Source organism: Zingiber officinale, chromosome 7B, assembly GCF_018446385.1.
Source record: "Zingiber officinale cultivar Zhangliang chromosome 7B, Zo_v1.1, whole genome shotgun sequence".
Classification (NCBI taxonomy): Eukaryota; Viridiplantae; Streptophyta; class Magnoliopsida; order Zingiberales; family Zingiberaceae; genus Zingiber; species Zingiber officinale.
Window position 1 is genome coordinate 114,705,015 of NC_055999.1, and position 25,851 is coordinate 114,730,865.

Genomic DNA, 25,851 nt, shown 5'->3' on the forward strand with positions numbered 1-25,851 from the left:
CGCGCTGAAGAAACTACTCAGGGAAATGGACGCACAGGGAAACAGAGAAATATGACCGTTGGGCAACGGGCATGACACTTGTCCATCTTCTCTTTGTGAAAATACAAAAAAAAAAAATTGTAATGTTGAAAGTGGTTCAATCTAAAGTGAGCGCTGAGTTGACCAATTTCTTATTTTGAAATATGAAGTTGACTAAAATTAGATCTCGGTCAACTGAACAATCAAGATTAAGATTCCGTTTCACTACGGAATCTCCGACATGATTGGTTCTCCAAGCTGCTGCCTGGCCATTCTATAACTTTCTTGTGCTCTGACTATGAGATGAACTCAAATTATCAGCAATTAACCCATCTTCATGGAATTCCCGACTTTCCTACGCGAAATAAGTCACGGCGTTAACCATTGTTACGTAACCATCATCCAACCGTTCGATATTCTGATGGGCCTATGATCACATTTGTGGAGTACACGTGTACAAGCATCACATCCAGAGCGGCTGCCCTTGCAACTGTTAGAAGGATGTTTATGTTTTCCAATCTTCCTACTTTTCCTTACTCCTTAATCAACTAAGTCCTAACTCCTTTCATTTCTGACTAGTTTTTACACTATCTTTACCTATTTGAAGCACACTGATTTCGCTTTTCCTTTTTCATTATTTTTTCCAACTAATGATGGCCAAGCCAGGCTCGTCCTGACATTCAATTCATGACGGGTGTTCCTACCTCTCTCCAGGGCGGGAAGAAACAATACTTTTTCCTTGGTCCACCTCAGCCTTTCAATTTTTTACCTCGTTGGATTTACGCTCTGCTAGCTCGACCTACCCTTTCCCGTTATAAATTGAATCCAGAATACAAAACGGTCATTGTGTTGCCAGATGGCTAAGATTTTCACTTGGGTCATCTATCTTCTTCCTGAGCAAGCTCAAGTATGAGTGGGACTGACTACTGTTCGAGTGGATATGTATTTTACCCTCCGTAGGTTGTATTTTCTTTTCTTGGTGTTCTGTGCTCGTACTCCTGATGGAAAGTGCGATAAGTTGGAGCTTGCGGCCGCTGAGGACCCCATTCGACCGTTCTAAATCAAGAGGAGATAGAGGGAAGAGCAAGGAGAGTGATTCGAAAATATTCAATGGGAAAAGTAATTCTAGATTTTTAATTTCACCATAATAATTATAAATACCTAATTTATAATTTTATTTTCTATCCTCAATGATTATTTATATATGTAAACTATCTTATAGTATCCAATGTAAAATTTTGGGACTACATCATCTTGGAGCTAGTCTTTAAAGGCCAACATCAACACCAAATGGTGTTGGAAACCAGTACTTGGATCATAAATCAACACCAAGGTAGTACTGAATTTTACGAACCAGTACCAAGGTGGATAGTGCTGATTTAGCGGTGTCGGAACCAACGTAGTTGGTTACCTTGGTACTGGTCAGCACCACCTTGCATGCAAGGAGAGAGAAGAAAGTAATTGCATGCATATGAGAAAAGGATTAAAATAATTAAATTTTGGCCGCGTCAGACAACCCACAACCACTCGTATAAAAGTGGGCACGCTATCATTCTTTTATATATATATATATATATATATATATATAGAGAGAGAGAGAGAGAGAGAGAGAGAGAGAGAGGAATGATACTTTGTCCGACCTTATGTGAGACACCATAGGCGATCTAACGCAGTCAAAATCTATTTTTTTAATTACTCTCTCATCTGCATGCAATAACTTTTCTCATTTTTCTAAAAATTCTCTATTTTCTCTCTTTTGATTACATGCAACAATGACTGTCACTGTGATACTTATTTTTAAAAACTAGCACAAAGGTGGTATAGCAGTTACAACATTATAATAGACATTGTATAGTAACTGCTACAACGTTGTAGCAACAACTGTGTAGTAACTGTTACAAGCGTTGCAGCAGTTACTACAACATTGTAATAGTTACTGTGTAATAACTATTATACGTTGTAGCTGCTACAACATAGTAATTGCTACTATATAGTAATTCCTACATAGTAACTACTATAACATGTGTAGTTGCTATAATTATGTAGCAAACTTCCGAAGATAAACTTTTGACTCGAATATCATAATGAGATGATCTTTTTTTTTTAAATGGAAGATCGTTCAGATATCTATAATTCAAAAAAAATGTCTCATTCTGATATTTAAGTAAAAAATTATTGTTTTCAAAAGTTTGTTACATAGTTATAATAGCTACGAATTCGTAGTAATTATAGCAGCTACACAACAGTAGCTGCTACAACATGAAAAATAATTATAGTTGTAGCAGTTACAAAATTGTAATTGTTATAACATGAAAAATGAAAAATAATTATAGTTGTAGCAGTTATGAAAATCATAGCTGCTGCAATTATGTAGGAGATAATGCATATGTTAGAAGAAATAGAAGATGCATATGTGATTTCTTTAATTTTAACGGGATACTACTATGATAAAAGATTATGAAAAAAAAAGTTATGAGACAAATGACGCACCCATAGCACAGGAATCATCGGGTAGAATATATATATATATACTCATTAAAAAGTAATTAGGATTTTTTTTTTTAAATTATGTGAATTGTTTAGTATAAGGTTTAAAAAAAAATTGTTGAAGATTATTTTTTAGCGGAGAAAAAAGTAAGATTTTTTGCTTTTCGTAATGATGATGTGGCATTTTAAAAAACCCAAAAATCTTATTTTTGAGATTCTGGCATTGGAGATGCCCCCTACAAGACAACAAATATATCTAAAGTATAGCTCAATAAAGCAACAAATAAAAGTCTGACAAAGGCTAGCAAGTAAGACTCCAACTATTAGTCTATCATCATTCTTTTTTCACGTCAAGAAATTAGTAGCCATGAATTAGAAGAGCTAAAAGTAAACATAAAGCAAAATACCAAAATTGGAAAGATAGAAAAGAGAGGACATATTAGGAGGTTTATTCACATACGTTTCAAATAGTTGGTGCCGAAGTCTGTGATACGAGCACCAAAAAGATCCAAGTGGGGTCAATATCTGTATATGAAACTACTGATTAGGTAAATAACATATTTATTAATATTTATATTATCTGTTAAATCCTTAGTTGTGTCTTGATGTGTTGTCAAATAAGTTTAAATTAGATCTATATGTGTAAGTGTACAGAGATTTGAGAGAACATACATGTACTCGATGTCTAAGGAGCATCGGAGACGACAAATATTGATAGAAGACGCAAACAAGCGAAAAGGATGGCACGAAAAAGGAACCGACGAACCCTGTGCATCCGAGGCACGAAAAACTACAAAAGAGTACTCTGACAGAACGAGGGCGCACAAGAGCGAGCCGGAAGGGCTCGATATATCTGAGGGATGAGGAGCGGGAAGGAAGACTGCATAAAGCGATCGAGACAATGCAAAATGGTCAAGTCTAAGTTTGAAGTTTTCTGGGCGACCGGGTGTCATCGCCACATCAGCAAGAGTTGTTGCTGAACGAATCAGGATAGAGTCCACATCAGCAAGCCTTTGGGCGACTACAGAGCCTTCAGGCGACCAAAGAGCGAGGAGTCATCCAGAACCATTAGAAGATTGTTGCCAGAGTGGATCATGTCTCGATGAATACAAGCGACCGGGAAACCTATGGTCAACCAGAGAGTGTCATGTCAACAAATAGTCATATCAAAATGAAGGCTATAAATAGGACTGAAGTTCGAAAAACAAAGATAACACACATTCGAAGGCATTGTCTTGCAATTCTGTTATTTCCTTTGTACTCAATCGGTGTAAGAAGTTTCTCTGCCTCCGGATCATTTCCTACGAGATCTTATTGGAACTTTTCATAGTCTTGGACTAACAACCCAAGGGTTGTAATCAAGAAAATTCGACCTCTTCTTATTATGTTTGTGTTATTCTCTAATTAATGTGTGTGTCCTTGTTAGATTTTTAGCAAGAGAAATAGATTGATTTTTTATTTGTAAGTTACTATTCACCTCTTCCCTCTAACGATCTGAACCGCTTCCGCCGCACAAACATTAATTGCTGGGAAGGTATTATTAGAATGAACTTTAATGAAAGAGCATCTAAGGAAAACTCCCATAGTAAAAACATATTTGAAGATGGTTATTTGGCAGATGCAAGGGAGGGAAAAGAAGAAAAAGAATGAGATATTTGAAAACAAGGATAATAAAAGAAAAGAGAACATACTGAATAAATACTAAAGAAGTTGCACAAAAAGTTTGGGGCAGCCTGTAATTTATACAAGCTACGAAACATAATCATGCAATTTACTACTTATATTCTATATTAAAGACGATAGCTATAGAGCATAAGTTGAGAACCTCAATTGCAAACACTAATGTCACGTCTTACTGGTCATATTAACATAAGTTGAGAGCGTAAGTTCAAATATTAATGTATAATGAACGAGAAAAAATATTAGGGAATAATAGAAGACTTGAACAGATCTTACTAGACATTGTGGCTAACCCTGCATCTGTTTTCAGGCGAGAATCCACATTGAGTGATTTAATAGAGGTTAATCCTGACAATTTCCTCAAACCATCATCAGTTACTGATGTGAATGATAGATTTATATTTTCCAAATTGGACAACCCTGAAAAAGAATAGATAAACACTCGGGTTATCAATGGTGTGATCATCATAGATGAAAGTGTTCTATGTAACTGAACTTAATAGCGAAAAAAATAAATTATATGGTATTTGATTATGTAGCTTCACCTCATAGTTATTTACCTTGCTACATGCCATATAATTCATATTGCAGCTAGCTTTGATATTAATTGAAGATAACACATTAGAAACATTTGAATCTAGTGGATATAAGGCATAATATGACATAGCATTAATAGACTATATTGGATGTTGAGTTACTCCTTTTGGATGTATTGCTTGAGGGTATTATATGGTGGATGGTAAATCATATAGTGGAAAAGGCTTTTGGCCTAATTGATGATATGGATTATTAGTAGTTATATATATATTGATTTCTCTCCTTGACTGTTCATTGTTTGTGGCGACGAGGAAAAACTCTAGCTCCCTTTGATAGTTGCATCCATGTAAACGAACAAACAAGGCTTACCAATTGACCAGCTCAAGAAGCTGCAGAAAAAACTCAGATTCCCTAAGCTTAATGATTTCAGAGGTGATGGCCTTAATTGCTTGAGAGGCCACCATCATCTGGGGACTTCAGCCTCTCAATCTCGATTTTGTTTTTCTCCACCTTCACCAAATCCACTCCCTTGCCTCTTACCTCCTCAGTTCAGCCACCCTCCTCTCACACTCTGCCCTAGTCACCTCAGCATTCTGTCAAAAAACTTGACTGTCTAAATAAACCAACAACATGGAGTAAGGAGGGAAAAAATGAAAATTTAGTGGTTTCCTGATAGCTCGAACTCTTTTGATTAATGGTCGTCTAGTAAATTTTCATCTCAAGCAATTTGAAAGAGATTTGACCAATTCTATATGTAAGAAGATGATAATTGATGAGCAAACTCAAGAAGTAGAAAAAAAAAAGTTGTGTTGCCAGGCATTAAACAACTGCCTAAGCACCAACAGTTGATTGGTTTAACGGTAAAGGATTTAGACATGGAGACTTTCCATCAATGTGCCTCAATTAATGTTGTCGCTCACATCACGAACGGGAAGAGTTTCACAACTAATGTCAAAACCCAAAATTAATAAATAATTGCCTAAGCTCTGATCCAACAATAAGAACACATGGTCTTTCTTGTCGGATTGCCCGCTAGTAGAAATTGAACTTCAAAAAAGAAAACATTTTGATTCAACCATCTCTATCAATTTTTCAACTCACCAATATGAATAAAAATAGTATTCATTAATTGTATATTTAAGATATCAAGAATTTACATAGGATACCAAGAAATCATGTAATATAATACCTTTTTGCTTTTTAAATTTATTCAAGAATAAAAACTGAATACAAAAAATCTTCCTAAAATTAACTTAATCACAAATATAGCTAGCGTGACCCTCACAAATTGCGGACACTAATTTATTAAGAACCAATCGGATTGAAGTTATAGCATCATTGTTGGATGGAATCGAAATATCTATGAGATCCGGGTCACAATTATCCAAAGGCCTGTAAAAGTAAAGATAATGCACTGCAATTTGAAAAGGAAATTGCATGTAAATAAAAGAAGTTGGAGACAGTCATTGTTACCTTCACTTCGAGGTACAGTTTCTTCTCCCAAGGAAAAAGCTTCTCCGAGGAAGTATGGCTGACATGAATCCCAACTCTAATTCCTCCAATTTTCCCCTCTATATCTTGCCCATATCTCTCGAACCTGGTAAAGTCACCCTTGTTGATCTTTGAATCAGACCTCCAGGACCAGTGCAAAATGTTCAAATTCTAGTGTAGATACTCATTTTTCATACATTATTTTTTTCGATGTTGAATCAAGGAAGAAAAAAAAACAAAGACTTTGTTTTTTCGTTGTTGAATCCTTTTTCAATGTTGAATCAAGGAAGAAAACAAGCATATCAAACGAGGAAGAGGAAGACAAAAAAAAAAAGACTTGGTTAGCAATAATAAAACAAGATAAAATTTATTTAAATATAGATGATGATATAGTAGAAAATAGAGCTCAATGATGTAAAAGGATTCATACAGTCAACTCCACCTAATGGGAAAAGGCTGTTGTTATTGTTGAATCAAGGAAGAAGAAGGAAATCTGTAGTCTTCTAGGAAGATGGCAGAACAAGAGCAATGGAGCTCACTTGCAAGGCCTTGGTTAGAGGACAAGCCAAGATAGGTTTTTGGAGCATCAAGGATGAAGGAGCAAAAAAAAAAATTCGGGGCTGTAAGAAACTCTTCGCAGACTTCACAGGCACTCGCAGCAGCCAGCAGTCGGAGAAAAAACACGAGCGGAGCGGTACGCAGAGAAAACGAAGAGTCGAAGTCTCGAAGAGACGAAGACCAATTCATGTTTTTAATTGTGAACCACGTCTACGTGTCCACGTTGACACGTTTCCATATATATAAAGGTTTACTTTTTATATTTTTATTTATCTCCTGAGGATACATATTTTACCCTAATCAGATTTACTTTTTATATTTTTATTTATCTCCTGAGGACACGTTTCCCTTTTATACATATTGATTCTCCTCCGTTTTTGGTTTCCGCCGCTCACAAAACCTTGTGATCTTGCCCTTTATTTTTTTGCTCTCTGCCGAGCGCCGACCAAAGCGACAAAGCCTTATGTCCAAAGGCTTTTTTTTCTCTCTACCGAGTGCTGATCAAAGCGGCAAAGCGCCAAAGCCCAAAGGTGAAGCCTTCAGCCTTCAGGTAAGTGGATTACTGGATTTTATTTTATTTTATATTTTTAATAATTGTTTGATTGTTTCTTGATTATAATGTATGATACAATTAACAATTTAAAATTTTGATTGTTTAAATGTTTAGTTGCTTTTTATATTTGATGGTTGGATAATTGAAAATTTTAGATTTTGTATATTTAATGGTTGGATAATTTGTAATTTAGTTTTTGTATAAACTCCGAATATGTAATTAGTTTTTTTATTAGCTGTTAGTTAATTGTAATTTGTGAATATTGATAATTTATGCTAAATTAATTTTATTTTTTTAAAAGAATTGTTTCGATGAATGATGTTAAATAATTTATTTGTGTTATTGTTAAATTGTTCACATTACTTTATGTTGATAATTTTTTCCCATACATTATAATTTGTAGAAAATGTTGAAATATTTTGCAAAGAAGCCTAGGAGTTCAATTGAATCGTCTGACATTCTGGATGAAGAATCTACTCCTGCACCACAACCACCACCACCTCCTCCTACTCCTCCGCAAATTTTATTTGAAAATATTGAAAATCTGAGTAGTGAAGTAGAAATTGTTGCTGATCCTGGTTTACAAAAATTGATTGAAGAGTATGATGTTGGTGCTAGAGATCGTATTCGAAAAGAATATGTTGCTATGGGCCCTTGTCAACCTCGAGGCCATAATTTTCCAAGAAAAAAAATGGGTAAAGACAATATATATTTCAAAGAGGTTTGGTTTAAATACCATGTGTAATGCCCGAAAATTCTCAAACTTGCATTAGAATTATTCTGTGATTTTCTGGAATTTTTAGATATTTTTCCGGAATTTTCCGAGTAGCAGAAGTAGCAAAAATAATTAGAAGAATAAAAAGGCTTAAGCGGGAATCGAACCCGGAACCTCTCGGGCCCGCTAAACCTTTAATTAGCCTTAGTAACCGGTGAACCCAGCAGGGCCGTGCTGAGAGAAAGAGGAACCAATTATGTTTATATTGGAGTTGGGTTTAATAATCCAATTAATATAAATTAAGAACTTAAGATGGGTTTGGTTTAATTTGGTTCGGCAGCCCTCTCCTCACAAAACCTCACGCCACTTTCTTTCTCCAAACCCTCACACCGAACACCTCTTCCCTTCCTCCTTCTCTCGGCGCCACACCAAGGAAGATCTAAGGTTCTTTCTCTAGGGCCCCAAGGACACTTTCCGGAGACGATTTCAGCACAAGGACGTTCCCCTCCGCGAGTAGAGCACGTGGACGCGAGCGAATCGTCGAGAAATCATCTCCACCGGGAATTTCTAGCGATTAGATTTGTAAGAAATCTACCACACAAGGTAAGAAACCTCTCACCTGCAGTATAATAGCTCCGTTTGGATTTTCTGTGTATTAGTTTAGTTTTATGCAGGTTTTGTCGACATGTAGGGTGTTTTTAACCCTCCTCGCAGGTTTAGGGATTTAGTTGAGCGCCTTTAGATGGGCCGGACACGTTTACCCTCTTCAGTTTGGGGTTGTAGACGTTGTCGGGTGCCTAAAGGTGATCTCCCTAATAAAGAGGAGAGTTGGGGCACACTAGGTGTCCGACAAAGTAACTAGATCAGTAAAAAGATGCAACTTAGGCATTTTAATAGCTCAGTTAAATGCATTAGAAGCGTTTAAAACAGCAAATCAGTTTATTTTAGCTTCGATGGGACTACGGTCCAATGGGTGGGCTCCCATAGTCGCCTCTAGGTTTAGATAACCTAGCTCTAGGTTCAGATAACCTAGAAACAGCAAGTTAAAAACAGTTAGCTATATTCAGTATTTTATTTTCAGTGGCACTGTACTGGATCATATATCCATTGGGTTGGACTCCCACAGTCGTCCCTAGGTTTAGATAACCTAGCTAACCCTACTAAACTCGGGACTTGCAAACCCGGGTCTAGTTAGGGATGCGCGCACAGCAAGTACAGTTGCCGGGCCCAAACAGCATGATTATGTATTTTCACTTATATCTATTAGTTTTCAAAGTTTATTCAGATATGTGACTATAGCATCAGAACAGCACTAGTTTAGCTCAAGTATAGTTTCAGTTTCAGTTCGGTTTTCAGCATAGTTTATTCTAGTTGATGCTATGATATGATTATATGCTTAGTTTATGATGCATGCCATGTTTCAGTGTGTATACCATGTGTCAGTATGCCATGCTTTAATAAGCTCAATGCATGTTTTCAAATAACATGATTTGTAAAGCATATTTGCATCGCTTGCATGTTTTTGTGAGGTAGATGGTTTCTTGCTAAGCTTTAAGCTTACAGATACTATTTTTCCTTATACTGCAGATAAAGGTAAAGGAAAGATGAACTAGCAGAGGGAGCTGGAGGACAATGCAAAGGATGATGTGTGTGGCAGGAACTGGAATCAAAAGATCCTCTAGGGATGTAGCACCTACTATAGCATTATACAGTTCATTAGTTTTAACTTTCGTGTTTTTATGCACTTTTAAACATTAGCATGTTTAACTCATGGAAGATGGGTTTAAATTGTCAGTAACTATGTTAGAATACTAGTTTTAGGTCATTAGAATGTTCCTCATGTAGTGTATAACTCATATGTGAAATTTCGGCACGCCCAAGTGCTGAAATCAGACCTTTGGCACGAAATCAGAAACTCGAATCGATCAGCTGATCGATTCGAGGGTTTCTGGTCGACCGAAGGATCGATTGGGGAGTTCGTACCGCGAACAGTAGGCTCCTGGATCGATCAGCCGATCGATCCAGTAATTTCTGTCGCGAACAGAGAGCTCTGGGATCGATCACTGGATCGATTGACCATCCTGGATCGATCAGCCGATCGATCCAAATTATTGCCCGAGCACAGTAGCGTGCTGGATCGATCACTGGATCGATTCAACCCATGCTCCGCGTGCAGTAGCCGGCTGGATCGATCACTGGATCGATCCGACGTTCCAATCGATCAATGGATCGATCGGGAGGTCTGTTATCGGCGGGAAAATGTCTAAGTTCAGTTCCTTGACCATGGAAAAGGTAAAACAGGTCATGAATAGTTAGTTTACCTACCTTAGCACATGTAGAACCAAGAAATGATGATAGTTTAGCAAAAATTTCAATTAGTACAGCTTCCGCATCATGTCTTTAGTAATGGTCTTGGAATAGTTAGCACAGCATAACTGTAGCGATCGGCCTTACAGCCTAGTTAGTAGAAGGCGGGTCGTTACACCATGATTGGTTGGAGTATAGTGTTTCAAAGGATGCAGCCTTTTGTTTTTGTTGTTATCTTTTTAGACCTAGTAATATAGGGTTTGGAGGAAATGATGTGTTTACGAGATCTAGTTTCATAAATTGGAAAAAAGCAATTGAAAAATTCAATGAGCATGTAGGTGGAGTTGGTAGTGCGCACAATGAGGCAAGAATATAGTTTGAGGGTTTCAAGAATCAAAGACAAAGTGTGGAGTATTCATTTTCATCGGGGAAACATGAGCTTGAAGTTGCTTATCGCAAACACTTGACTTCCATTTTAAAAGTAATTCGATTTTTGTTGTTACAAGGATTGCCTTTTCGGGGACATGATGAGTCTTCGACATCATCCAATAGAGGAAATTTTTTAGAATTGTTCAAATGGTACAGCTCAAAGTGTCCAGAAGTTGCGGCAGTTGTTGGAATGAATGCACCTGGAAATAATCAAATGATTGCCCCAAAAATTCAAAAGCAATTAGTGAATGCTTGTGCAGTTGAGACCACAAATGTTATTCTAGCTGATCTTGGAGATAGGTGGTTCACTTTACTACTTGATGAGGCTCATGACTGTTCAATGAAAGAGCAAATGACAGTTGTTATTAGATATGTGAACAAACATGGAGAGGTGATTGAACGATTTATGGTTGTAGTTCATGTTGCAACAACTACAGCTGCTTGTTTGAAGGAGGCAATCGACTCTTTATTTGCTAAGTGTGGTTTGTTAGTGGCGAGATTGAGGGGTCAAGGATATGATGGTGCTTCAAATATGTCTGGAGAATTTAATGGCTTAAAGTCACTAATAATGAAAGAAAATCCGTATGCATTGTATGTTCATTGTTTTGCTCATCAACTCCAGCTAGTGGTTGTGGCTGTTGCTCAAGCAAATCAATATTTTTGTGATTTCATGTGGATTGTTGGTTCGATTGTGAACACATCTGCATCATCTTGCAAATGGGCCAACAAACTTCGACAACTTGAACATGACAGAAAAGTTAAACTTCTTGAAAGAGGAGAGATTAGTTCTGGTAGATGACTAAACCAAGAAACTAGTCTAGCTAGACCTGGAGATACACGATGGGGGTCTCATCATTCAACTTTATGTCGTATTGAACAAATGTGGCCATCTGATATAGAGGTTCTTCAAAATTTGATTGATGATGGTGATCGTTCTTCTAAGGGTTTAAGTAGAACTTTGGTTGAAAGAATGGAGAGGTATGAATTTGTGTTTATTCTACTATTGATGAAACGTATATTGGCAATCACAAATCATTTGTCAATCGTTCTACAAGAGAAAGATCAAAATATTGTGAATGCGATGCATTTGATCAATAATGTGAAATGCAAATTGCAAAAGTTGAGAGATTCTGGATGGGGTATTTTACTTGAGGATGTGGAGAAGTTTTGTAACACTCGTTCCATTGAAATAATTAATATGACAGATAACATCAACAATCGTAGTCGTTTGAAGAGAGATGGAAAAATATTAATTTTTATCACTACTACCATGTTGAAATCTTTTGTGAGGTAACTTCATAATTCTATTTTTGTTTACTATCAATTAAATTCTTTTAAACAGTAACATAATTATTAATTTTTACATTTGTTGTTTGATTTTTAAATTGTAGGTTATCGATATTATTCTACAGGAGATGGATAGTCGTTTCTCTGAAACAACTACAGATTTGTTGATTTATATGTCATGCCTTGATCCTAGGAACTCGTTCTCTAGATTTGATGTACAGAAATTAGTGCGTCTGGCTCATTTTTTTTAGGATGATTTTTCTTGGAATGAGTGTATGTTGGTTGAACAAGAGCTTGAAACATATATTGATGACGTCAAATCAAATGAACTGTCTGAAGGCATTTCAAATTTGGGAGCTCCTGCAAAGAAATTGATTGAAGCAATGAAGAACCGTGTGCTTCCTTCGGTTTATCGGATGATTGAGCTAGCCTTACTTCTTCCAGTTGCTACTACAACTGTTGAAAGAGTGTTTTCTGCAATGAATATTGTCAAAACATATTTGCGAAACAAGATTGGAGATGAATGGATGAATGATAGTTTGGTAGTCAATATCGAGAAAGATGTTTTTAATACTGTCGACAATGAGCCAATTTTACAGCGTTTTTAGAACATAGTGTCTCAAAGAATGCAATTGTCACGTATTCGTTAGTAGACTGCTTTAATATTTTAATATTATTGTATGAGTTTATTTTTCATAATATTGTACCTTTTTCTCCTGTATGCCAAGTTATTTGAAAAATATTTTTTGGCCTTGAGGAAGTACTCGTCGGCCTCCTTAACAAGCTCGGAGAGATCCTTCTTGCCCCTTGGCGCAACCATCATTGTAGTGAACTGGATGAGCCGTCGGAGTAGCCGCGAACCGTGGAAGGCAGTTGGACCATGGTGTTGGTGCGGGAAGCATCCGACGATCGAACTCGTGTTTTGATAACGGCAAAGAATTTAAAGTTAAGATGTTTTTTAGTCTAACAAGTCTACTTGAGGATTTCAGGAAAGTCCTAGCTGCGGTTAGGCAAAGGGAAAACCCTAGGGGGCGGTAACCCTAGGTCATAGGGGGTGGTAACCCTATGCGGAAAGTCTTGGCAGGTCGATGGCTTCAGGCAAAAGTCCTAGGGGGTGGTAACCCTAGGTGAAAAGTCCTGGTGTCGCGAACCAGGTGAAAGACTGGACTAGCCGGGGAAGCGGATGTCCAGCAGAAAGTCCGGAAGCATCAAGTGCTGAGCAAAAGTCCAGTCGATCTGGAGGATCGACTGGCAACAGGTAAATCTCCTGAGTGGAGTAGGTGAGGACGCGTTCCCCGCAGAGGGAACAGTAGGCGTCGGGTCGACCTAGGGCTTCCGGCTGGAAATCCAAAGTCAGACTCGGACAGTCCGAATACTGTCAATTATTATTTACTGTGTTTTATCAGATTCTAACACTGTCTTGCAGGGTATTTTGCTCGGACTAACCTTTGTTTGCAGGTGAGGAGCCTGCTGGAAAAAGGCTGTCCGGGCGCCCGGGATGGATCCGGGCGCCCGGAGGTCCGGGCGCCCGGGACCAAACTTTATCCCTGCCGCGACTTCGCCACGTGGAGCATCCTGGTTGGTTGGCCACGTCACACTCCAGGCGCCCGGAAGGGATCCAGGCGCCCGGAACCGCATATAAAAGGAGGGTTGAGGTGCAGCTTCAAAGCATAACGAATTCTAAGTGATCTTTCATCAACACGCTGCTCCAAAAGACGCTCCGAAGTGCTACTACAAGTGCCCGACGACCCGAAGCTTCAGAATTAGCATTTCTTGTTGTCGGTATAATTTTTTATAGCTTTTATTTGTACTCATAATTGTAATCCTTTAACGAGCTTATAGTTGTTGCCCACCGGAAGCGATCAAGGATCGCGGGCCTTCGAGTAGGAGTCGACTTAGGCTCTGAACGAAGTAAAATCGACCTGTCTCTTTGTGTTGTCTCTTTATTTTATTTCCGCTTATTCCGCTGCACGTTTTAACTTCGATAGTTTTCCGATAATCGAACGAAATAGCCACGAGCGCTATTCCCCCCCCCCCCCCCCCCCCCCTCTAGCGCTTCTCGATCCAACAATTGGTATCAGAGCGGGGTAGTCTTGAATCAGTGCAACCACTATTCGAGACAAGTTTTTCGTGGTTTTGTTCGGAGTCGATTAGAATTTAGCCTCATAGCTATATTCTAATATCTTTTTACGAATCGATTTTCTTCTCAAAGCTGGTCAATACCACCTGAGCCTGTTATTTTTTCCTTCCTCCCGCACTACTAATCCAAGACTTAGTCTTGGAATAGATCTTGTTGTTTCTATTTTTTTTAGATCTAAATGGCCCAACAAGAAGGATTTAGCACCGTTCGTCCCCCATTATTTTCCGGAGAAGACTTCGGATATTGGAAGGGGCGAATGGAAATTTATCTAAAGATCCAGTTCGACACCTAGATGATCGTAAAAACAGGATTGCAACTACCAACTGGTACAGACGGTAAGCCTACATCCTGTGAAAACTGGGAGCCAGCATTTATCAAAAAGGTGGAAGCCGACACCAAAGCCACCTGCACAATCCAGTGCGGCCTTACCAAAGAAGAGCTCAACAGAGTCGGTCCATTCTTCTCCACAAAGGAACTATGGGAGAAACTAATCGAACTACACGAGGGCACCTCAGAAACCAAGGTGAGTAAACGTGATTTGTTACTAAATAAACTATATAATTTGAAAATGCAGGAAGGCGAGACGGCAAGTTCTTTGCACGCCCGAATTCAAGATATCCTGAATTCTCTACATGGAATCGGACAGAAGGTAGAAAACAGAGATATAATAAGGTATGCCCTTAAATCATTCCCTAGGAGTACACTATGGGCATCAATGGTAGATGCCTATAAAGTCTCTAAGGATTTGTCCTCCTTGAAATTAGACGAATTATTCAGTGAATTCGAACTCCATGAACAAACTAATGCACAGCCATCCGAGAAAGGGATTGCTTTGGTTGTAGGAACTAATCGAACACGGGAATCAAGAGGACGGCGAAAAATTGAATCGGAATCAGAAGATGAACCAAACTCAGAAGATTCAGAAGATGAACTGACCAGCGAACTTGTGAATCTTGTAAAGAAGCTCTACAAGAAGAAGAAGGGCTTCAACAAGAAAGATCTAAAGAAGGCAGTCCAATCCAGGGAGGCCTAACAAAACTCAAAGGTAAAGTTCGAAGTCACATGTTACGGGTGCAACCAGAAAGGGCATATCAAGGCCAACTGTCCCAATCAAAAGGAAGCTAAAAAGCAAAGAAGAAAGAAGGCCCTAAAGGCAACCTGGGACGAATCTTCTTCGGAGGACGAAAACGACGAACTCGACCAAACGAGTTTACTCGCATTGATGGCCCGAGACCAGATCAGCGAATCCGAGAGCGAGTCAGAAGCCGACTCCGAGCAAAGCCACGGATCCGCATTCGTTTCCGAAGGGCCAGACTCCGCTGTAAGTATTCCTAGGCTTAATAATTTAGTCAATTATTTACTTCGCAAATTAGCCAAGTCAAATTTGAAAATTAAGTCACTTTTAAAAAAAGTAACCATTCTTAAAGGAGTAACTAACTCAAAATCTTTAACTGAAGATTCAACTCAAGTACAACAACTTGAGAAAGAAAATTCAAATCTGAAAAATCAGTTAAATGATTTAAAAATTACTTTAGAAAAGTTCTCTCTGGGCTCCAAGAATTTGGATCTAATTCTTGGGATACAAAGAGCCGTCTACAATAGAACTGGACTAGGATATAAAAGTAAAAAGAAATATAAATCGTATTTATCCTTAATAAACAAACAAAGTAGTAAATCAGTCCAAGCATGGGTCCCCAAGTCCAAATTGATAAATCAAATTGGACTTGGCCAATACTGGGTTCCGAAGGATCAAATATACTTCCTCGACAGACCATATCGAGGCCGTGATCCAGGGAAAGCTAAAATGAAAACGATCGTAAGTTAAAATTCGAAATTAAATTAAAAAACTAAAATCAAATTCAAAATTCAAAATTCGAAATTAAATTAAAAAACTAAAATCAAATTCAAAATTCAAAATTCGAAATTAAATTAAAAATCTAAAATCAAATTCAAAATTCGAAATTAAATTAAAAAACTAAAATCAAATTCAAAATTCAAAATTTGAAATTAAATTAAAAATCTAAAATCAAATTCAAAATTCAAAATTAAATTAAAAATTAAAAATTAAAAAATTAAACAAATCAAAATTATAAATGAAAAATAGAAGGAGGGTCCAAACTAGCTGGCACCTCCAACTGAACTACCCGACAGGGTAACTGAACCTAATTTACCCGGAATGGGTAAAACAAGAATGGATTACCCGGCAGGGTAGTTAAGGTTAGATTAAAACGGGATAAGTTTAACTTGAACCACAGTACTGGTGAAGTTTTTGGATGATAGTACGTTAGGGAAACTTGGGCATCGCATGTCTAGGAAGATATGGCTTCGACCTGGTGCATTTGGCCAAGTGGAACTGACCGAAGCTACCCTTAAATGGATCCTAACTAGTTAGACCAAGTTTTAGTATTAAGTTCAATGGGTAGGACTATTTGGAAAACCTCGAAGGCATGGTTACTTTAATGAGCTCCTTGTGACTCACCATAGCCCAGAAGTTTATCCAAAGAATCCTTACTTGTTGAATCCAAAGCTAAATCTGAATCTAACACAAGACTAAACAAAACCCTTAAATTGAACCTCAATTCATTTCACAAAAAATTATAGGATTCCCTGATTGAGAAATTAGATCGGGTGAGATGACTAAATAATTTAAAACACTTTAATTTCAAAATTATTTAAAAAAAAAAAACTTAAATTTCAAAATTATTTTAAAAACATAAATTTCAAAATTATTTTAAAAAAAAAAACTTAAATTTCAAAATTATTTTTTAAAAAAAACTTAAATTTCAAAATTATTTTAAAAAAAAAACTTAAATTTCAAAATTATTTTAAAAAAAACTTAAATTTCAAAATTATTTAAAAAAAAAAAACTTAAATTTCAAAATTATTTTAAAAAAACTTAAATTTCAAAATTATTTTAAACTTAAATTTCAAAAAAAAAAAAAAAACTTAAATTTCAAAATTATTTCAAAATTATTTCAAAATTATTTTAAACTTAAATTTCAAAATTATTTTTCAAAATTATTTCAAACTTAAATTTCAAAATTATTTCAAACTTAAATTTCAAAATTATTTTAAACTTAAAATTCAAAATTATTTTAAACTTAAATTTCAAAATTATTTTAAAATTATTTTAAACTTAAATTTCAAAATTATTTTAAACTTAAATTTCAAAATTATTTTAAAAACTTAAATTTCAAAACTATTTGAAACTTAAATTTCAAAATTATTTTAAACTTAAATTTCAAAATTATTTTAAAAACTTAAATTTCAAAATTATTTTAAAAACTTAAAATTAAATTATTTTAAACTTAAATTTCAAAATTATTTTAAACTTAAAATTCAAAATTATTTCAAACTTAAATTTCAAAATTATTTTAAACTTAAATTTCAAAATTATTTCAAACTTAAATTTCAAAATTATTTTAAACTTAAATTTCAAAATTATTTTAAACTTAAATTTCAAAATTATTTTAAATCTCAAAATTATTTTAAACTTAAATTATTTCAAAATTATTTTAAATTATTTCAAAATTATTTCAAAATTTAAAATTTGAAATTAAATTAAAAATTGAAAATTAAAACATTAATAATAAAAATAAAAATAATAATATATATATACCAAGGTCAAAAACCGGGGGCAGGCGCCCCCGGTATTCAGACCCCGGGAGCCCGCAGTGATCCCGGGCGCCCCGCCTCACACGACCCCGGGCGCCCGGAACACACCCGGGCGCCCGGACTCCCTTATATATAGGGGGCAGGAGGCGCCCCCTACACTTGCACCAAGTCTTCCTTAAGCTTCTTCTTAGCTTCCCTGCGAAGACTGTCAAAATTAAAAAAAAATTTCCGTGGTGGATACGAAGTTGTGACTCAACCGAGGTCGTCAGTTCTAAAATTTCTAACAATGGCTCCTCGGTAAAACTTCTATCCCCTCCTAAAATTCATTTTTATTTTTTTTTTCTGTCTTTTCTTCCTCCTTAGTATAATATTAGTTTCAAATTTAGGAAGCGTACTAAATCTGGTGCTGGGCCCTCTACCCCTAGCATTGACCCTAGGTTTCCCACCGACGAACTTAGGATTAAGTTTATGTCAACAAATTACATGGCCATTAGAACCAAATGTATAGACAGATCGTTCTTTTTACGCTCTTGTATTATAGTCTCCGAGACTATAAACCACTATAGGTTGCGAAACCTAGTTGAGTGCACCAGCGCAGTAAACATAAGTTTATGTGCCGAATTTTACAACAACCTAGTGAAAGTAGACGACTACTCCTATACCACTAGGGCAGCTGGCACAGATATCACATTATCTCCCACCACCATTCGTGAGTTTCTAGGATTACGAGAGTCACCGTGCACCTTTCTATGCTATCCTCCTAGGGAGCTACCTTTTGGAGATTCCTACTCACATATTACCCTCGATACGATCTATTCGTTCTTCTTTGAGGACCAGCGTGATCCCACTGAGACCCAGTTTAGGTCACTTAACCTTAGAATTCAGGACTACGCCCTTTATAGGGTTCTAGTACTTTGTATTCTACCGCTAACCACTCATGACATTGCGGTGATGCGTCTATTCCACTCCTTCCTGCTCTATGCCCTGTGTCAGAGGTTAGATATAGACATCAGTCTTCACATCTTTTCCACTATCATTTATGCAGCTGGATACGTGATCAGCAGACGAGTACATATGCCTTATTGTCATATTCTGACAGCGTACATGTCCTCATTACACATTGATGTCACCAGAGGTGACATCCGCTACATGACCGAGTTTGACATCATAGGAGCTAGGAACTTTTCCCTAGCAAATATCCATATAGACGATGAGGGTACCATGTCCTGGCGTAGGGGGGCACAACACCAGCAGGCAGAGGAGGCAGAGCATGATGAGTTCATGTTGGCACTATTTCCCGAGGAGGCTGCTCCCGCCCCACCACCACCTCGAGCACCACATCCAGCTCCTCGCACTCTCGCTGATCGAGTTTCCGGACTAGAGAGGGCTATGTCGAGTCTCCAGCACGAGAACTCCGAGTTTCATCAGTCCATGGGACGAGAGGTCTCCGATCTTCGACGAGAGGTTCGACAGGAGGTCTCCGACTTACGACGAGACGTACGACAGGAGCTCTCCGACTTGCGTCGAGATCTACGAGAGGACGATCGGGCTCGTCACACTGAGATCCTGACACTACTCCGGTCGCTGGGTTCCGGACCACCTCCCTCATCATCTCAGTAGCTCCTACTGTTGCTCTATTATGACTCTAGTATAGCTTGTAGCAGCTCTATTATGACTCTTTTATCTATGTCGACTTTTTAGTCTAATGGACGGTTTCACTTCAGGCTTGATTGACTATACCTTAATCTAATTAGTCTTTTAGTCACATTTTTTTTATAACTTCTAGGCAAAACAGTTTTCAAAACTCCAATCTTACTAGACTTTCAAAAGTTGGGTTTAGTCTAGGATTTCCCCCTAGATATCATGTTCCCCTAGAATTAAGCCAGAGCATCTCACAAAACACCTAGGTTTACCTTGATTGTGGTTGAAAAATATAGAATGGCGTGAGATGCATAGGGTATAGCCTGGACTCAAGAATGCTTATATTTGTGCATCAATATGAGTCTGGGCGTTAAATATACAATAAACATTAATCAAGTTAAAGTTCTCCAGCTCTAGTCAAGTCTATCTGGACCTAAATAACTTAACTTGACTAACCTGGTAAAAGCTATTGTCATATAGACAATCAGTAAGTAGCTAAAGGTTAGACAGTTGGCAAAGGATACTCAATTTCTTTTTTAAAGAATGTTTTGTTCTCTATGGCTCTGATACCTAATATATAAACATGACTTGTGCTTGGACTTAAGGACCAACTGAACTTAAAAAAATAATCTTGTTCTAAAAACTTAAATTCCAATTGACCTTAAACTTCCAAACTCTGTTGAATATTGCTAACTTTAATCATGTACAACTCTTTACACATTGCCCATTTTTTTTAATTATGGCAAAGGGGGAGAGTAGCAAAAATGTAAACATAAAAAAATTCAATGGGAGCAAAAATTAAGGGGGAGCCAAAGTTAAGGGGGAGTATATAGGACAAAATTTACTTTAGTTACCTTGTTCATCTATACTTAGCAAATTTTGCCTGTGTTTAAAATGACTATCTATTCGCTTGTTTACTTAACTTCGAATTCGTGTTGCCATAATCAAAAAGGGGGAGATTGTTGGTGCGGGAAGCATCCGACGATCGAACTCGTGTTTTGATAACGGCAAAGAATTCAAAGTTAAGATGTTTTTTAGTCTAACAAGTCTACTTGAGGATTTCAGGAAAGTCCTAGCTGCGGTTAGGCAAAGGGAAAACCCTAGGGGGCGGTAACCCTAGGTCATAGGGGGTGGTAACCCTATGCGGAAAGTCTTGGCAGGTCGATGGCTTCAGGCAAAAGTCCTAGGGGGTGGTAACCCTAGGTGAAAAGTCCTGGTGTCGCGAACCAGGTGAAAGACTGGACTAGCCGGGGAAGCGGATGTCCAGCAGAAAGTCCGGAAGCATCGAGTGCTGAGCAAAAGTCCAGTCGATCTGGAGGATCGACTGGCAACAGGTAAATCTCCTGAGTGGAGTAGGTGAGGACGCGTTCCCCGCAGAGGGAACAGTAGGCGTCGGGTCGACCTAGGGCTTCCGGTTGGAAATCCAAAGTCAGACTCGGACAGTCCGAAGACTGTCAATTATTATTTACTGTGTTTTATCAGATTCTAACACTGTCTTGCAGGGTATTTTGCTCGGACTAACCTTTGTTTGCAGGTGAGGAGCCTGCTGGAAAAAGGCTGTCCGGGCGCCCGGGATGGATCCGGGCGCCCGGAGGTCCGAGCGCCCGGGACCAAACTTTATCCCTGCCGCGACTTCGCCACGTGGAGCATCCTGGTTGGTTGGCCACGTCACACTCCAGGCGCCCGGAAGGGATCCAGGCGCCCGGAACCGCATATAAAAGGAGAGTTGAGGTGCAGCTTCAAAGCACAACGAATTCTAAGTGATCTTTCATCAACACGCTGCTCCAAAAGACGCTCCGAAGTGCTACTACAAGTGCCCGACGACCCGAAGCTTCAGAATTAGCATTTCTTGTTGTCGGTATAATTTTTTATAGCTTTTATTTGTACTCATAATTGTAATCCTTTAACGAGCTTATAGTTGTTGCCCACCGGAAGCGATCAAGGATCGCGGGCCTTCGAGTAGGAGTCGACTTAGGCTCCGAACGAAGTAAAATCGACCTGTCTCTTTGTGTTGTCTCTTTATTTTATTTCCGCTTATTCCGCTGCACGTTTTAACTCCGATAGTTTTCCGATAATCGAACGAAATAGCCACGAGCGCTATTCACCCCCCCCCCCCCTCTAGCGCTTCTCGATCCAACACATGGCTGGCGCCAAGGAGACAGTGGTGGTGATGGTGGATTCCTCCCATTGCTCCTCGGTCACAAACCAGGAGGAGGGGGGCATGGGGAAAGGGTCCCAAAAGTCCCAGCTCAAGTAGGATGGCGGCGGAGGCGAGGTGGGGGGAGGATCGGGGAAGTGGTCTCCGAGGAGGTTCATTTATCGGATTCAGGGCTCATTGGGAGGCGCGACAAAGGCGGTGCTGTCGGCGGCGGCGCAGGGATAAAAGGTGGAGGAGGAGGCGAGGATGGGAGTGGTACAGTGGATGGGGAAGAGAAACCAGAGGGTGTGAATGGCGGGAGGTGGTGATGGCAGAGCTGTGAGGGTGTCTCGGCATGGGCGAACTGGAGGACGGCGGCGCCTGTGGCCCGGAGGGAGCCGAGGTAGAGGCTATGGGCAGTAGCAAACGCTCGCTGTCTCTCCACTAACTGCTTCATGCAATGACGACGCCAAGCTTTGCACGGCCACACCGCCTCCTCTTACCCAAGTCGCGACTGGCAAAACCACATCTCCACGACCACGCCGTCAGCACTAGCTACTAATTACTCCTTACAACCATCAAAGCACAAAGCTGAAAACACCAAAAGCTTCTTCTTCTTCTACCAAATGAACAAGAACAGTGATTCATCGAAGGAAAGGAACCGCCTTTGCTTCAGAATAATCTAAGAATCCTAGAAAAGCTTCAAAAACCTCCCCTTTGTCGTTTTCTCATAGATCATATATATTTATTTGTTTATAGTTTTTAAGAATAATTTAATTTTTTTTTATATTTAGAGTTTAGTTTCTTAACTGAACTACATAATACCTTAAACTCTATATTTTTAATTATCAATTTTAAATTCAATAATATGATTATTTTTTTTCTTAATTTCTAAATAGTATCAGAGTTAGGTTCTCTTTCTTTGATCTAATGTCACCCTCTGTTATTGTTTTCTGTTGTCGTTGTTGTCTCCTACTGCTTCTACTGATTTCGGCGTCGACGCCACATCCTACTGATTTCGGTACCGACGACCTGTCCTGTCGATTTCGACGCCAACACTCTTTTCAGTCAATTTCGGTACCAACGCTCTTTTCTGTCGATTTCAGTGTCGACATCCTATGCTATTGATTTCGGCACCGACGCTCTTTGCTGTTGATTTCGGTGTCGACGTCCTATGTTACCGATTTTGGCATTGACGTCATTTTCTACTGATTTTGACACTGACGTCTTATGCTGCCAATTTCTACGTTTGACATCTTTTTGTCTCGAATTCTCTATGTGACCACGGGTCGTCCTAACACTAGTTTTTATAGATCGTACAGATGTGTATCCTTACAGTTTGGTTATTCTAAGCATTATTCATTTTGTTATCATGTCTAGTCGTACAGATACTTCATGAAAATCTGATCCATATATGTTGAAGCAATTTCAACAGTTCCTTGCTCAGGCCTTTGTCATGTCAACCTCCTCTTATATAAGTTTGTCATCGTCTGGTGTTTCAGGTATATCTTCATCCTTATGAATTTTGGACTCTGGTGCCTCCCATCATATGTCATCATATTTTGTTTCTTTTTCTCCCTGTTCATCATATCTATTGTTACTCCTATGTCATTAGTAGGTGTCGATTCAATTGTTATATCTTGTTTATCTCTTACTGATGTTTCTTATATTCCGAGTCTTACTTTAAATTTTATTTCTGTTAGTCAATTATATGAGTCTAAATACTTAGTCTTTTCTTCTTCATCTAATTATTATATTCAGGACCTGCAATTTCAGAGGCTGATTGGGACAGGTCATAGGCAAGGAGAACTCTATATTTTAGATCAACTCAAAGTACCAGAAGTTGTAGCTTCGAGTGTGGATTTATCATCTTTTCATCTAAATCGTTCATCTTCTGATTTTTATTTATGGCATTCTCGTTTAGGTCATGTTTCAGCATCTCATTTGCAGTTTTTAGCTTCTACAGGAGTATTAGGATATTTAAAAAGTTTTGATATTTCTGATTGTAGTAGTTGTAAACTGGCTAAATTTTCTGCCTTACCATTTTTTTAAAAGTCTTTCTTTTTCTTCTGCTCTATTTGATCTTATACATTCTGATGTGTGGAGACCCTCTCCTATTCCTACAAAAGGGGGGTCAAGATATTATGGTTCATTTATTTATGATTGTGCTCGTTACACTTGGGTCTATCTTATGAAACACATGTCTGATCATCTTATCATTTCCAACAACTTCAGAGCTCTTGTGAAAACTCAATATTCTAATGTCATAAAGTGTTTTTATTATAATTTGGGGTGAATACACTTCGAATCATTTTTCATAATTACTTGCTTCTGATGGTACTATTCATCAAATCTCTTGTACAGATACTCCTAAATAGAATTGTGTCACTAAATGAAAACATAGGTATCTTGTTGAAATAACCCGTTCATTATTATTATCTGTCAGTATTCCTAGTACCTTTGGGGGGAAGCAATCTCTACCGCTTCTCACGTGATTAATAGAGTTCCAACCTCACACAATTTAGGTTTGTCACATTTTGAAAAATTGTACGGGCATGCTCCTCTCTATTCCTCTTTGTGTGTTTTTAGTTGTACTTGCTTTGTCCTTCGTCCACATGTCGAGCATAATAAATTAGCATCTTGGTCTGCTCTTTGTATCTTTTGGGGTTATGGTGTTACTCAAAAAGGATATCATTGCTTTGATTCTGTTAGTCAAAAATTGTATGTCTCTCGTCATGTTGTGTTTCATGAGCATATTCCATTCTTTTCTATTCCGGCTAGTTCACAAAGACAAAGTTAGATCTACTTTGTATTGATCCTTTCAATAATAACACTGAGGAAGTTTCACCCACAACTCCTACTGGTAGCTCAACTAAATTTGGTACTTTGGTTCCTGAGATATCTGCTCCATGCTCCTCCTTCTGCCACTACCCAATCATCTCCTGAGGTTGCGGATGATCCTTCTGTCCACCATCGTCAATCCACTCGTGTTTGTAAGTCTATTAAACTGCCAGATTTTGCTTACTCTTGTTATTCTCATTCTTTTGCTTCATTTGTTGCATCTATTCATTGTCTTTCTGAACCTATATCCTATAGAGAAGCTATTTGTAACCCACTTTGATAAAGTGTTATGGCTGAGGAACTAACTGCTTTGCATCAGACTTATACATAGGATTTGGTTCCATTGCCACTAGAAAAATACACTATTGGTTCTCGTTGGTATATAAGATCAAAACTAAATCTGATGGATCTATCAAGCGATACAAAGCTTGTCTTGTTGTTAACGGTTATTCTCAGGAGTATGACATGGATTATGAGGAAACATTTGCTCTTGTTGTAAAAATAACGACTGTTCGTACTCTGATTGTTATTGCTTCTGTTCGTCGATGGAGAATATCTCATATGGATGTCAAGAATGCATTTCTAAATAGTGTATTCATGAAGAAGTTTATATGACACCTCCTCTTGGTATTTCACACCAGCCTGGTGAAGTTTGCAGGCTTCGTAAAGTGCTTTATGGTATCAAACAAGCACCTCGTGCTTGGTTTGAAAAGTTCTCTACAGTGATTACTTCGCTTGGTTTCCATCCTAGTAATCATGATTCAACATTATTTGTTAGATGTACAAGTGCAGGTTGTACTCTTTTATCATTATATATTGATAACATGATTATTACTGGTGATGATTCTGATAGAATTGCTTCCCTGAAGTCTAAATTGGCTCGTCGTTTTGCTATGAAAGACTTGGGTATACTACGCTACTTTCTAGGCATTGAGGTTGCTTATTCCCTGAAAAGTTATCTTTTATCCCAGTCAAAGTATATATCTGATCTGTTTGAGCGTGCTCATCTTACTGATAATAGAGTCGTTGATACTCCTATTAAGACTAATGCTCGATATTCTTCATCTGATGGCTCACCTTTGTCGGATCCTAATTTGTACAGAATTATTGTTGGAAGCTTGGTTTATCTCACTGTGACTCGTCTAAATATTGCAGATTTGTTCATGTGGTTAGTCAATTTGTCGCTGCACCAACCACAGTTCATTAGGTTGTTGTTCTTCGTATTCTCAAGTATCTTCGGGGTACTCAATTTCAAAGCCTTTTATTTCCTTCTATTTCATCTCTTTAACTGTGTGCATACTCTGATGCAGATTGGGTTGGTGATCCTACGAATCGTAAATCTACCACTGACTTCTACATTTTTCTTGGTGATTCCGTCATTTCTTGGAAGAGTAAGAAGCAAGAAGTTATTTCTA

General features: G+C 38.1%; 1 pseudogene; it reads right to left on the reverse strand.

Moving 5' to 3' along the window:
* Positions 1–5,087: 5,087 nt before the first annotated feature.
* Positions 5,088–22,124, reverse strand: LOC122004690 (annotated as a pseudogene).
* Positions 22,125–25,851: the final 3,727 nt, after the last annotated feature.